Below are 15,498 nucleotides of genomic sequence, written 5' to 3'. Positions count from 1 at the left end.
TTATTTTCCAAAAATAATCCTGGGTTTAGTGGATGCAACAGCTATTCCCTGGACACTTTAAGATGTGTGTTCCCCTGCACTTTTTATTAATAACAACCCACATAAAAGCTTCCCTTTTTGGTTTGTTTCTTTTGTTTCTTGTTGAAAATTTCACCACTTCATTGTCAACACTTGTTCATACTGTACACATTTATAGAAAATTAAAATAATTCCTTTCTGAAGGATGGATTGAACAGTAAGAGTATCACCCTTTAGCCTGGAGCAGCTCCTTGCACTCTCACACTGCACAGTGACATCCACTGGCTCCAGCTCACTCTTGTGCAGGACTTCTCTTTAGTTCCCTGAGTGTGGAATTAAACAAGTATTTTTTGGAGTGAGTATTTTCAGTCACTTCATTTCAGGACTCCCACCTTTCACTTGGACAGTTTCAAAGCAGATTGTTCCTCAGAACATTCTCCTTTACAAAATTATAAAAAGGAAACCCCCCCAGGGTTCCCACCCTCCATCATTGGGACAGACCTACTTTCTCCCTCCTGCACAAAATCAAAGCTAGAAAATTGTTTCAACAAAACTACTGGAAAGACATGATGGCAGCAGTTAAATCTGAGTGAAAAATGAGAATATTTTCAGTCAGATTAAGGACACATTTGGAGCCTGTAGCTACTGAATATGAATGTGTGCTGTAGGTAGAAAAACCAAGTCAGTCAAAGCACAAAGTGCCATCCAAGAGGGTTTCACAGACTCACAGACTGTTCTAAGTTGGAAGGACCCCCAAGGATCATCGAGTCCAACTCTTCAGTCAATGGCCCACAGAGGGGATTGAACCCCTGACCTTGGCATTATTACAGCCAAGCTTTAACCAACTGAGCTGATCTCAATAGTGACAGTTTGTGTCTCTGAGTGATGAGCTGGACCACAGACCTGCTCTTGGTTCATGTGGAAGGAAGAGCAGTAACAGAACCACCTCCTGTGTAAGCACAAATGTTTCTTTCCACAAGGAGGACAAACTTCCAGAAGTATCCAACACCCACAGAGGGGCTGAAAAACTGAAAACTGAAGAGTTTCTTTTCATTCTACACCCTGGAGAAAATCAGTCATCAAAACTGGTATTTCTAATGGCTCTCTGAAGTCACATCCAGGCTCAGGTAAAGAAGGAAGGACCCTCAACTCCTGAGAGTGACTTTCCACAGTCCTGGTACTGCAAAAAGCAAATGCCACTCCTCTCTCTGAAGGAGCAAGAGGGATGGCCCAACAAACTACAGGCTGACCAGTCTCATCCCAGTCCAAGGGAAGCTCAGAGAGCAAATTCATAGAATCACAGAATGGATTGGGTTGGAAAAGGCCTCCCAGATCACCAAGTCCAACCCTTGGTCCAACTCCAAGTTCTCACAGGGGCCATTTCCAAACTAATGTAGTCAAGAAGGTGATTTGGATCAATCAGCAAGTATTGATGAAAGGGAAATCCTGTCTGACCAACCTGACAGCTCTGCATGAGGTGGTGACTCGGGAGCTGAGACACAGCAGTGGGAAGCTGATTAACTCTGAGAGCATCTCCTACAACACCCTCACACACAGGGGCCAGGCAGGGCTGGGGTGGACACAAGGCTGGCTGAAGGGAGGTTCTGGCCAGGTGGGGGTTGGTCTCTTCTCCCAGGCACTCAGCAATAGGACAAGGGGGCACGATGGGCTCATGCTCTGCCAAGGGAAATTTAGGTTGGTGATCAAAGGAATTCTTCACAGAGAGAGTGGTCAGGCATTGGAAAGGGTGGATTCTCTATCCCTGGAGGTGTTTAAGAGGAGACTGGATGTGGCACTGAGTGAGAATCCACCACGTCTTGATCCAACCCCACTGTGATCACCAGCCCAGGGCACAGAGTGCCCTGGGCTGGTGATCACAGTGGGGTTGGATCAAGGGTTGGATTGATGATCTTGGAGGTCTCTTCCAACCCAGCTGATCCTGTGATTCTGTGATCCCTTCAGCACAGCTTTCTGTCCTGTTTTCCCTGGCTGTTGGACACACAAGCCACTGAAGCACCTTCAGAGGGCACTGACTGGGCTCCTCTGCAGTGCTGAGTTGCAGATGGGGGTGTGGATGTCTCCAGAACTCTGCCTGTGACAGGCCTTGCTTGGCCACCCCCAGACTGAAGGGAAGTTCTGGCCAGGTGGGGGTTGGTCTCTTCTCCCAGGCACTCAGCAATAGGACAAGGGGGCACGATGGGCTCAAGCTCTGCCAGGGGAAATTGAAGTTGGAGATCAGAAAGAACTTCTTTGCAGAGAGAGTGCTCAGGCATTGGAATGGGCTGCCCAGAGAGGGGGTGGATTCCCCATCCCTGGAGGTTTTTCAGCTGAGCTTGGCCGTGGCACTGAGTGCCATGATCTGGTAAAGGGACTGGAGTTGGACCAAGGGTTGGACTGGATGATCTCAGAGGTCTCATCCAATCCAATCCAATCCATTCTATGATTCTAAGCCTGGCTGAGCAGAGGCCCCAGGGCTGGGATCAGCCATCCCTGTCCTTTGGAGCCCAGGCAGCTGTGCTGGGGCCCAGGGGCAGAGGCCTGGCCACTGCTGTTCAGTTCTGCATTTATGACCTGGACAACAGCACCAAGCTCATTCTCAGCAAACAGATGGAAACACAATTCCATGAAGTTCTGCACCTGGGGAGGAATAAACCCACACCCCAGTAAAGGCTGGGGCAGCTGGACAGAATGAAGCCTGCAGAACCACTGGTGCTGGTGAACACCATGGTGCTCCCTCACAGCCAAAAAAGGGTCACCAGCACCCCTGGCTGCACGAGGAAAGCATCACTGGCAGGGTAAGGAAGGGGATCCTTCCCTTCCACTCTGTGGGCTCCCCAAATCAAGACTGACACAGATGTGCTGGTGTGACAGTGGCAAAGGACCAGAGAGATGGCAAAGTGATTGGAATACAACATATGGGGAGAGGCTGGGAGGGCTGGGACTGTAAACCTGGAAAAGAGAAACACTCAGGAGGATCTCATCAATGCATAAATACCTGAAGGGTTAAAGAGCTGAAGGCAGACTGTCCCCAGCAGTGCTCAGGGAGGGGACAACAGGCAGCAACCACACACTAAAACACAGGAAATTCGATGGAAAAACAGGGGATGGAGTTATTTGTTTTACTGTGAGGTGGTTAAACAGTGAGGAAATTGCCCAGGGAGGCTGAGTGGCCACCCTCAGACATTCCACACCCGACTGAACACGTTACTGACTGCTCTGACTGGCCTGGCTTTAAGTAGATGGGTCTGGACCAGACCATGGCCAGGAACATCCTCTGACCTCAAGTATTCTGTGATTCTTTGAGTGCCCTAAAACAACCTCAATAATTCCAGTTGTTCCTGCCCTGTTCTTCCTGTTGTTCTCCTTAGGTCTCTGTCTCGTGCAAATCCCTCCTCTACAGAGACAGCTACCAAGAGATACATTATTGTTATGGAGATTACTCTTTATTCAACCTGAGGTTCCCTTTCAGAGCCAGGTATTGATAGTTTAAGTCGTACTAGTGTGAATAGCACAGACTGTGTAAGGCAGCTCTGCACCTTCTGCAGGTTCAGCATCTTCATCTCAGTCACTCCAATTCTGTGCACAACCTACACCAGGTATTTTTTCTCACTTATAAGAACAAAGCAGCCCAGCTTGAGTCCATCTCCCACTGCATGCCCAGGACTGCTCAGCCCCAATCCCTGACAATCAATGGGACACCACAAAACATGCAGCAATGAAGTGCAGGCTCAACTGTCCCCAAAGATGCCACTGGACACTTCACACACACACACACACACTGTTTTCTTGGCATGTTTTCATTTTTTGCCCTGATAAGAAACCTCATGAAACATTCACATTATCACTGTCCTGCAGCTTGTGGTATCCTGTCATTATTTACACAACATCAGAGATGGGAAGTAATTGAATACCATGGCTGATAGTCTGTTTATTCAAAAAGACATCTGAACTTGTTGACACTTTTACATATTTCCTTCATTTTCACTCACAGGATAGAACCCTACCCAAGCAAATCTGTTCAGTATTTATCCATATGTTGCTCCATTTCTCTCACGTGCTTCTTTAAAGCTACTGTCCCAATCACTGCAGTACTTTCAATCAAACTAATTACTCTAGTTCACATTAAAGATATCCCAGGTGCGACAAATTTAGGCTGGAGTGTCACTCAAAGGATGTTGATCCTCCAACAGTTTCTAAAAGCTTCTCTTAGGTGTCTGTATAAATGAATCCAGACCTCAGTGGAAAAGGATGGCAGTGGGGCTCCACTTATGACACTAAGCCCAACCAAAACAGATGCTGGAAATCCCAGTGAAATACCCACAGGTGCCTGGATTTTGGAGGCCCAGTGCAGCTGCATTCCAGGCTGGTAATTTCCCATCAATGTTACCACTTCAGCCTCACAATTTTTACACATCCACCAACTCCCTCTCCTTTCCCAGTGCCCACATTTCTCTCCCCTATCTCACTGTACAGACACCCCCCCACAGCTCAGATTACTGCTTGATGTTATTTTCCAATTAAAAAGGCAGAAATCATTAACCTTCATGAGCAAACTTCAGAAACTGCAGAAGTTAATTTGGTGCTCATGGCAAGAGAGATAAAAGACTGATATCAGTAGATATGTCAGAGAACCACTTGAGCTTTAACTAATTTGGCTGGTTATTTTGTGACTCGGCACCAGAAGAAGAGCAAAGGTTTTTCCATTACAGCTATTCTGAAATGCATTTCAAAGGTGTTACTTTTCAAGTGTCAGTACGAAACACTTTCTCCACTGTAACATCTCACAGTAAAACAAAACACAAGGCCACCCCCTCCTGTTTCACCACCCCGCCTGCAGCTTTGCAACAGTCTCTCCAGAATGTAACAACACATCCAGTTGTGAACAAGGAGCACCATCCACACAGCAGTCCATCATCTCTGGCGTTCACACCTCAGTCCTGGCTTCCATGTCTTTCCCCATTCCATTCTCAGAGCTGCATTTCATTATCAATGGGTCATACACACACTCAAACAAACCTGCAGAAAGCTTTCAACTCTGGGGAATGAAAAACCCAGAAAGCTTGACCATTAAATCACAGCATTACCTGGAGTCATTACTAAGAATGAAACGTCACCCATCCTGACAGCTCTTTTAAATAATGTTTCTACAAATAGCCTTTGGTGAGACAGTTGCCTGTAACAGTCTGCAAACCTTGATCACAGAATCATAGAATGGACTGGGTTGAAAGAGACCTCCGAGATCAGCAAGTCCAACACTTGATCCAACCCCACTGGCACTGAGTGCCCTGGGCTGGTGATCACAGTGGGGTTGGATCAAGATGTGGTGGATTCTCACTCAGGGCCACATCCATAGAATCACAGAGTCACAGAATGGATTGGGTTGGAAAAGACCTCCGAGGTCATCAAGTCCAACCCTTGGTCCAACTCCAGTCCCTTTACCAGATCATGGCACTCAGTGCCACGGCCAAGCTCACCTTAAAAACCTCCAGGGATGGGGAATCCACCCCCTCTCTGGGCAGCCCATTCCAATCCCTGAGCACTCTCTCTGCAAAGAAGTTTTTTCTGATCTCCAGCTTCAATTTCCCCTGGCAGAGCTTGAGCCCATCGTGCCCCCTTGTCCTATTGCTGAGTGCCTGGGAGAAGAGACCAACCCCCACCTGGCCACAACTTCCCTTCAGGCAGTTGCAGACAGTGCTGAGGTCACCTCTGAGCCTCCTCTTCTCCAGGCTGAACACCCCCAGCTCCCTCAGCCTCTCCCCACAGCACTTGTGCTCCAGTCTTCTCCAGCCTCGTTGCTCTTCTCTGGCCCCGCTCCAGCCCCTCAATCTCTTTCCTTGAATGAAAGTCTTTAATGAAACTCTTCCCATCCTGAATCTTCTGTATGAAGAACTGACAAATGCACATTAAAGAGGACAAAAGAACAGGACCATCTGCTCACAGCAAACATGAACTGCATCCTTCAATTCCAAGACACTTGCCATACCACAGGGATACCACTGGGAGCCCACAGGTTTGTGCAGGGGTTTAGAACTGGCTGCTAAACCAGAACTAAACTAACCCAGTGAGCCAGAGGCCCCTGCCCAGGTGGCAGCAGTGCAGGTGCTGCTCTGCCAGGGCAGCACAGCTGGGCAGTTCCACTCCAGCAGCTCACAGGGAGAAGGGCTGGGCCCACCTGCCCTTCACAATGCCCTGCCCCAGCCCTGCCCTTATCTTTGTGCCCATCCTGGTGCTAAACTGACACTCACCGACCTGCTTAAACCCTGAAAACCTTCTGGAAAAAAGTCTTGGGTCCCTGATAACTGCAAAACACTTTTTTAAAAATATATCTGGCATCCTTTGGATGTCCAGGCAGAGTGATTCAGTGTGAACACACAGCACTGCACAGTCCCCATTCATGGCTTTCCTGTCCAGGCACCAATGGCAAACCAAAAAGGAACCCACATCCTGAAGTGCAGACCCACAGGGTTATAATGATCTTCTAAAGAGCAAAATATCCTTCCAGATAAACCCAGAGTCTACACCAGGTGAGGAGTTGTGACAGTGGTTCTTCCAGGTTTTGTTCAGGCTCTTTACCCAGTTTGTGATGCATCAGAACCTTCCTGTGCCTGATGAGAAGACACGAAGGCAAAAATGCAACGTAGAGAGTTTACTGTTTTAAAAATAGGAAGTGAAATCTCAGAAAGCAGAGAAATCCCAGCTGTGACACAGCCCTTCTCTCAGAATAGATCCCATCCCTGTCATTACTGTCTACAAAGTCCCTCCTCTCACCTCCCACATCACCCACCCCAAACTGTGAATTCCATTTTGTTGGTGTCTCCTCCACTCACAGGCAGAGTTCACAGGGCAGTTCCCAGCTTTGAAGTGAACAGGAATTAGTCTGGAAGCATTTTCACCTCTAATATCCCCATCAGGACAGTTTATTTTGTTCACATCCCAGACGAGAGCAAGACTTGGCTTAAATGTAATTTTTTGCTTTAATAACTCAAGTGTTGCAGTTCTGAGAGCCTGATGAAGGGTGGAAAGGAACAAAGTCATGATATGCCACACCTCACAGGGCTATGTGAAAACCCTTTAAAGCATGGAGAATATCCAAATAAACCACCAGCAATGTCAACAGGTCTCCACACAGAGCAAATCCACCTGCCCAAACCAGATTTCAGAGCAGGAGTTAAACAAGAACAATGAGAACATTGCTGCCTTGCCAGAGCTTATTCATTGACCTGAACTAGATCTGGCTCAGGCAAATGGATAATAAATGCAGTGTGTGGCTCTAGAAACTGGTCATTTTACCATACAGCAAATGCCAGGCCTGCAAAAGGCAAAAAGGATTCTGTTGTCTTACAAACTCAGTCTGACATGCACGAAATGGCACATGCCCATCACCTGCAAAGTCCTGCCCTGGACCCCGAGTGTTCCTCTGTCTTTAGATGAGTAACACTGAAATGGCAGTAGAAATGTAACTCAGGGCAGCATCCCCTGCAAACCCAGGTGACAGCTGTTTGGTTTGGACAGCTAGGGAAACTATTTTAATAGAGTGAGGTGCTCAGAGTGTTTTCCTAAACCTTCAGCACTTCCCTTCTCTGCCCTGTTGCCACTACACACGTTATTCCTCTTCAGACAGCTGGGAAAAGCAGCTGCTTTCCAGACCTCATTACTGATGAGAACACACGGGGTCAGTCACAGACAAGCACCAAAGCAGCTCTGTGACCTTTGAACTGGTCATCTTTAACGTCCTCCCAGCCCAAACCATCCTGTGATTGATACAAACAGCAAGGCAGTGTCAGGCTGATGATACTTTTTATCTTCTGAGCTCCTCTACTTTCTTTTCTTTCACTTCCTTTATAAAGTGCCCTTCACATACAGCGTTGCCCTGGAGGGACCAACTTGAAAAGAGAGGAAGGTGTTGAGGAAAAAGCTGAAAGCAGCTCCTTCCCAGCAGTTAAAGATTAGGCCAAATACATTATCACCTTATGAGCATGTTTATACATTGACCACCACTTTTTTATATATATTTATATTTTTATACATTTATGTATTTTTGTATTTTCATACACACAGCAATATGAAACACACACAGACATGCAGGGTACACACTTGTAGAGGCAAGTCCTATGAAGAGAAATCAATCAAAGAGATCCAATAATCAGGTAATACAGGCTCTGACAAGCCAAAGAAAAAAACTTTAAAGCTGATGAATCCTTATACAAAAAACCTCACTCCATTTGGCTGCTTTGCAGAGAGACCAAAAGAGCAGCAGCTCGTGGCACTGGAAGAGCAAAAAATTAAAGTGCCAGAAAGCACAAATGGAGCACTCAGAGCAACAGGTCTGAATCCATGCACATGTTTATGAAAGCAGCAGGAAAAGAATAAAAATGTGGATATCTCAGTACTCCAGCTGTTCAGCAAGAGCAATGATTACTAATACATAATTAAAAGCCAGCTAGCACTGGGGGCTGGAGCAGGCACTGAGGATGGACACTGACCAAAAGCATGTTAAAAATTAACACAATCCACTCCTCCATGTCCGAGTTCATCCCTTCAGCTCACTCAGCCTTCCTTTGCTTCTCCCACTGCACAGGCCAAGCAAAGCCAACAGGGGCAGGAAAAAAAAATTATTCTTTGCAGAGAGAGTGCTCAGGCATTGGAATGGGCTGCCCAGAGAGGGGGTGGATTCCCCATCCCTGGAGGTTTTTCAGCTGAGCTTGGCCGTGGCACTGAGTGCCATGATCTGGTAAAGGGACTGGAGTTGGACCAAGGGTTGGGCTTGATGATCTCAGAGGGCTTTTCCAACCCAATCCATTCTATGATTCCATGAATGACTTGCCCAGGCAAAAGTTCCACCCCAAGCACGTGAAGCTGAACAAACTGAAGAGGCTATTTTATCTTTCAGTAAATGAACATGCTCCCAGTCACAAAATTTATATTGTTCATGGATATTTCACTGCAAATGGCTATCCATTTGATGAGTTAATGAATAAATCAGAACCAGGTTACAGACCTGTCTCACCACGTCTTTTTCTATTTCAAGACCACTTGAAACTTTACCTGATCTTTCCTTCCTCAGTGATAAAATTCAAAAAGATCACCAGGTATCCAGCTAACAGAAAGAAAAAGTATGTCTGAAGGGTACCCGTGGCAAGAACCCAGACCTACAAACAACAGAAAGCAGAGCACATGAAGACCTCATGGAGGCTCCTTCTGACACACTCCCCTGGAACCTCCAGTTTCCATATCAGACTAATCACAGAATCACAGACTATTCTGAGCTGGGAGGGACCCCCAAGGATCGTTGAGTCCAACTCTTCAGTCAATGGCCCACACAGGGGATTGAACCCATGACCTTGGCATTGTTACAACCAAGTTTTAACCAACTGAGCTGATCTCAGGGTCTGTCATCGCCTCCAACCCCAAACGCCGAGATCTGCACAAGCCACACAACTTCCCCTCCTTGGTCAGGAACAAGGTCCCACACCAGAAAACTTTAACAATCCCCCAGAACAGAACAGGCATTTGGGGCTGAGCTCCAACTTCAGTCCCTGATGCAGATGCAAACATGTAACCCTGTGCCTGAGTGAAACAACAGGTCTCCTCCAGCAGCAGAGCTGAGAACAGCTGGGGCAGGTGGGTGGAAGGCAGGAATTATCAGTTCCTAAATGGAAGGACTGTAATAAAACTTAAAAAAAACCAACAAAAGAACAGTAACGTACTGCCAAGTATGAAAATATTATTTGAATTACCAGTGCAACCAGATCTGGTATCGTGTTTCCTCAGAGCAGGAGGAGAAAACCTGCCATGCCTTGGTGTAGTAAAAGAAGAAATTCCAGGCATAACTTGAGAGCTGGTCATATGAAACAGGGCCTTGGCTTCTTTAAAATGCTTTTTCCCAGTTGGTTGCAATACTTTCATTTCCATTCAGTGTAATTTGCAAATCTTATGAAGAAAAAGATCAATCCTCCACCAACTCTGCACTACAGTGAAACCCAAATGCCAGGCCCTCACAGACAGTGCCCAGGTCTCCACTGCTTTGTCCTCTCAGAGGGATGAGAGCAAAAATTACCTTTCCCTCTCCAAAAAATGTACACAGAATTAGCTCAGATAACAGTCCAACCAAGCCCAAGGACTGAAGTTCAACAAGGCCAAGTGCAGGTCCTGCCCTTTGGCCACCCCAACCCCTGCACTGCTCCAGGCTGGGCACAGAGTGGCTGGAGAGCAGCCAGGCAGAGGGACCTGGGGGGACTGAGGGACAGGAAGCTCAACAGGAGCCACCAGTGTGCCCAGGTGGCCAAGAAGGCCAAGGGGATCCTGGCCTGGATCCAAACTAGCGTGGCCAGCAGGCCCAGGGCAGTGACCCTTCCCCTGGACTCTGCCTTGGGGAGGCCACACCTTGAGTGTTGTGTTCAGTTCTGGGCCCCTCAGTTGAGGAAAGAGATTGAGGGGCTGGAGCGGGGCCAGAGAAGAGCAACGAGGCTGGAGAAGGGACTGGAGCACAAGTGCTGTGGGGAGAGGCTGAGGGAGCTGGGGGTGTTTAGCCTGGAGAAGAGGAGGCTCAGAGGTGACCTCAGCACTGTCTGGAACTGCCTGAAGGGAAGTTCTGGCCAGGTGGGGGTTGGTCTCTTCTCCCAGGCACTCAGCAATAGGACAAGGGGGCACGATGGGCTCAAGCTCTGCCAGGGGAAATTGAAGTTGGAGATCAGAAAAAAATTCTTTGCAGAGAGAGTGCTCAGGTATTGGAATGGGCTGCCCAGAGAGGGGGTGGATTCCCCATCCCTGGAGGTTTTTAAGGTGAGCTTGGCCGTGGCACTGAGTGCCATGATCTGGTAAAGGGACTGGAGTTGGACCAAGGGTTGGACTTGATCTCAGAGGGCTTTTCCAACCCAATCCATTCTATGATTCTATGACTCCCTAAGACCTTTCAAAAGATTCAATTTATGAGACAGTAAAAAGTAGGTTACTAGAAAAACAGAATACTCCCAGTCGTGGCTTGCCCACCTCCTCCTGAGGAGGGCACACACCTCAAGGTTTGTGCACTGGGCAAAGTGCAGCCCGGTGAGGAGCTGGGGCAGCTCTGCCCTGGGATGGGCACACACCTTCCCTTTCCTCAGCTGTGAGGGCACAGAGCAGCTCCTGCACCCACAGCTGAGTGCAGCATGAGGACAGAAACTACAACACCGAAACAGAAAGGCTAAAAAATAAACCCCACCAGTAACAGCACCCCCAGAAGTTTCCCTAGTACCACCTGCAAGGGTTCCTTCCTCTAACTCTGCAGGTTCTTTTGCTTTGCTTTTAAGCAGAAATGGAATTGCTTTTCCTGCATGGAAAGTGCTTCGGTGTAGTTGAACACGTTTAGCACTTATTTTAAACAGCTTAAAGCCACAAAAGATGTTTGTTTAGACGCTGTCAGTGACTCATAATGCTGTTGAAAAGCTTATCTATTGCATAGATTGGAAAACAAAGAGAAAATGAAACCTACTTTTCAAGCAGTCTAAGCTAGGCCGTCCTAGAAACAATAATAAAACTCCACAGGAGAATCATTCTACTTTACTGTCTTCTTATTTATTCTGTAGTTTCTTCCCCAAACCATGTGGAACACAGAAACAAAGAAACATTAAACTTCACTTTCAGGTGTGTTTCCCCACAGAAGAAACAGAACTTTGGGAAGGGAGAGAAAATTGAGGGAAGAAATAGCAGTGATGATCCTTAACTAATAAATTCATGTAAATAATCTCCCCTCAATCTCTCTTAAGCCTCAAAATAACTTTAATCTGTAAGAAGCTTTCAAAATTAGTGCTCAGAAGTCTCAGTTATTTTCCACTGCAACATCACCTTTCACATGTACTGTATCAGCTCTTGTTTTAGAGACAAGAAACCCCACTTTGGGTCAGAATGCTACGTATTTATTCCAATAATCAGCTGAAGGGGAAAGGATTCAGTGTGATGCTGAAATGGCAGGTAAATCACAACTAAGAATACACACCAGACCCGGCTCAGATTGAAACAGGGAACAGCAACATGACTGTAATTAAACTAGAACTGCTTTGGACTTTCGCCTCAGGAAGACAGAAAAGAATTTAAATTCTTTTCTTTCAAACAAGATATTTTTTTAGCATTAACAGCTCACAGGTCATATGTTGTTCTTAAATGCCTGTGCCTTCTCTCAGGCAAATACGAGCAAGAGTTGGACCTACAGTCACTCTCCTGACATGGAACGTCTTCTTACAAATATCAGCACAGATTTCTCTCCTTGTCTCTTTGAAAAGGTTGAGTGGCAGGGCAGCAGAGACCAAACAAAGCAAAACTCAGCAAAATGAGCAGCAATATATTGGGAAAGGATAGCTTAAAATACCCTCGTTTCTGAGTTCTTCAGCTCTAAGTAAGCCCCAGAGATAAGTCGTGCTGGGGGTTTTCCCGGAGCATCAGGAGGGTCACGGGTTCAGTCCCCTGTATGGGACTCGATGACCCCTGTGGGTCCCTTCCAACTCAGAACAGTCTGGGATTCAAAGAGTAAAGGACTGCACACAACAGACACCCCAAATGCCACACGGGCAGAAGCTCCTCTGCCTATTTAACGTCACTAATTACAGCACTAAACCAAGCCGAATTCTTGGATATCAGAGCAAATCGGACAAGTGCATCCTCAAACACCTTCATCTGCTTTCCCCTGGGCACCGCTGGCACACAAGGTCACAGACAGCGCAGGGAGGGTTAATGGCCCGAACCTGTCGGTGTTTCCAAAACAGAGCGGTGCCCCAGGCCGTGTTTACCGAGGGCACCGAGCTCGGGATGAGCCCCCGGCCCCCGCACACACCGACCGGGCTGTGCCCGGCCGGGACAGCGGCCCCGAGCCCCGCAGGGGGACACACAGGGGGGAAGGGGCAGTGCTGGGGGCTGCGGAGGGCACAGCCCCGCGGAGCGTCTGCCCGAGGGGCGCAGGGTCGGGGCCGCCTCCGGGAGCCGGGACAGGCCGGGATCCCCCTGCAGCCCGAGCGGGGCCGGGACCGCCGGGGAGGCCGCGGAGCTGCCCCTGGCCCGGAGCGGGCAGAGCGCCGGGATCGCCCCCAGCGAGCCCCTCCGACCCCGGGCCCGCCCGCAGGGACCCCGCGCCCCGCCGTGTGCCCTCCTGGGGCCGGGGTCCCCTCCCAGCCCCGTGTCCCCTCTCCTGCCCCCGTGTCCCCTCTCCTGCCCCCGTGTCCCCTCCCAGCCCCGCGTCCCCTCCCAGCCCCGTGTCCCCTCTCCTGCCCCCGTGTCCCCCTTCAGCCCGGTATCCCCTCCTGGTGCCCGCGTCCCCTCCCAGCCCCGTGTCCCCTCTCCTGCCCCCGTGTCCCCCCTTCAGCCCGGTATCCCCTCCTGGTGCCCGCGTCCCCTCCCAGCCCCGTGTCCCCTCTCCTGCCCCCGTGTCCCCCCTTCAGCCCGGTATCCCCTCCTGGTGCCCGCGTCCCCTCCCAGCCTCCGTGCTCCGTTCCCGGCCCCGTGTCCCCTCGCAGCCTCCATGCCCCGTTCCCAGTCCCGTGCCCTGCGCACCCCCTCCCGTCCCCGTTCCCGGCCCCGTGTCGGCTCTCCAGCCCCCTGTCCCCGCTCCCAGCCCCGTGCCCCGTGCCCCGTTCCCCGTTCCCGGCCCCGCTCACCGCCGCGGCCGCGGCTCCGCCGTCCCTCGCTCCAAGATGGCGGCGCGGCCCGCCCTGTCTCCGCCACCGACTGGGCAAAGTCGGGCGCCACCTGCGCAGGCGCAGAGTGACCCCCGGTCGCGCACGGACTACAGCTCCCGGCGTGCCCCGCGCACGGCGCTGCGCATGCGCCGGGCGGAACCGGAGGGGCGGGGCCGTGAGGGACAGCGGGATCCACCGATATCCGCTGATATCCCCCGATACCCGCCGATATCCGCCGATATCCACCGATATCCGCTGATATCCGCTGATATCCCCCGATACCCGCTGATATCCGCTGATATCCCTCGATACCCGCCGATATCCGCTGATATTCGCTAATATCCCTCGATACCCGCCGATATCCGCCGATATCCGCTGATATCCCCCGATACCCGCCGATATCCGCTGATATCCGCTGATATCCCCCGATACCCGCCGATATCCGCTGATATCCGCTGATATCCCCCGATACCCACCGATATCCGCTGATATCCCCCGATACCCGCCGATATCCGCTGATATTCAGCGATACCCCACCGGGATCCACCGATATGTAGCGATATCCCCTGATATCTCCCGATACCCACCAATACCCACTGCAATCCATCGATATCCATCGATATCCATCGATACCCACCGGTAACCACCGATATCCCCTAATGTCCTCCGATACCCATCAATACCCACCGTTATCCATGGATATCCATTGCTATCCACCAATATCCACCGATATCCGCTGATATCCCCCGATACCCGCCGATATCCACCAATATCCGCTGATATCCCCCGATACCCGCCAATATCCGCTGATATTCAGCGATACCCCACCGGGATCCACCGATATGTAGCGATATCCCCTGATATCTCCCGATACCCACCAATACCCACTGCAATCCTTCGATATCCATTGATCCCCACCGGTAACCACCGATATCCCCTAATGTCCTCCGATACCCATCAATACCCACTGCAATCCATCGATATCCATTGATCCCCACCGATAACCACCGATAATCCCCTAATGTCCTCTGATACCCACCAATACCCACCGTTATCCATGGATATCCATTGCTATCCACCAATATCCACCAATATCCGCTGATATCCAGCGATAGGCACCTGGATCCACCGATATGCAGTGATGTCCTCTGATATCCCCCAATACCCTCCGAGATCCACCGATATCCCCCGATACCCATCGATATCCACTGATACCCAGCGATACCCACTGATATCCATTGGGATCCACGGTGTGTCCTGTGCCTCCATGGCCTGTGGAGCCAGGCTGGGAGAGCTGGGGGGGCCCAGCCGGAGGAGAGAAGGCTCCAGGGACACCTGAGAGCCCCTTCCAGGGCCTGAAGGGGCTCCAGGGAAGCTGGAGAGGGACTGGGGACAAGGGATGGAGGGACAGGACACAGGGAATGGCTTCCCAGTGCCAGAGGGCAGGGATGGGTGGGATACTGGGAAGGAATTCCAGGTTGTGAGGGTGGGCAGGTAAAGTAAACAATCTTCTTCTTGATCCAAGGGATCCGTCCAGCGTTCGATAGCGACAAATAAAGGAAACAAACTTCGGCGGAGAGAAAGGACTTCACACAACAAATCTGTGAGACTCATAGTGAGGACATTTTGTTACACAAAGCACACAGTTTATATGGGGTCAGAACTGCAGCTTATTGGCTAAAAAGAGTTACACATCACCGCGCTAGAAACTTCAGTTGGGTAGAACTCATCATCTCACAAGTCCAGTGTTTTGGAGAACTTATCCCAGATGTTTCCAAGAACCTCTCTGGTGTGCTGTGAGAAACCTGAGGAGCTCCCATGAGTAGCTGACTCCTCC

General features: G+C 49.9%; 1 protein-coding gene across 2 annotated transcripts in view; it reads right to left on the bottom strand.

Moving 5' to 3' along the window:
- Positions 1-13,719, bottom strand: part of ITCH (itchy E3 ubiquitin protein ligase) — a 66,415-nt gene extending 52,696 nt beyond the window's left edge. For both annotated transcript variants that reach the window (XM_071572577.1, XM_071572578.1), the window contains exon 1: positions 13,641-13,719. The gene's annotated coding sequence lies outside the window, so the exon portion shown is untranslated. The remainder of the gene's footprint in view (positions 1-13,640) is intronic.
- Positions 13,720-15,498: the final 1,779 nt, after the last annotated feature.

Source organism: Pithys albifrons, chromosome 18 (genome assembly GCF_047495875.1).
Source record: "Pithys albifrons albifrons isolate INPA30051 chromosome 18, PitAlb_v1, whole genome shotgun sequence".
NCBI classification, from domain to species: domain Eukaryota; kingdom Metazoa; phylum Chordata; class Aves; order Passeriformes; family Thamnophilidae; genus Pithys; species Pithys albifrons.
The sequence above is the reverse complement of the archived record's forward strand: the minus strand, read 5'-3'. Positions and strand labels throughout refer to the sequence as shown.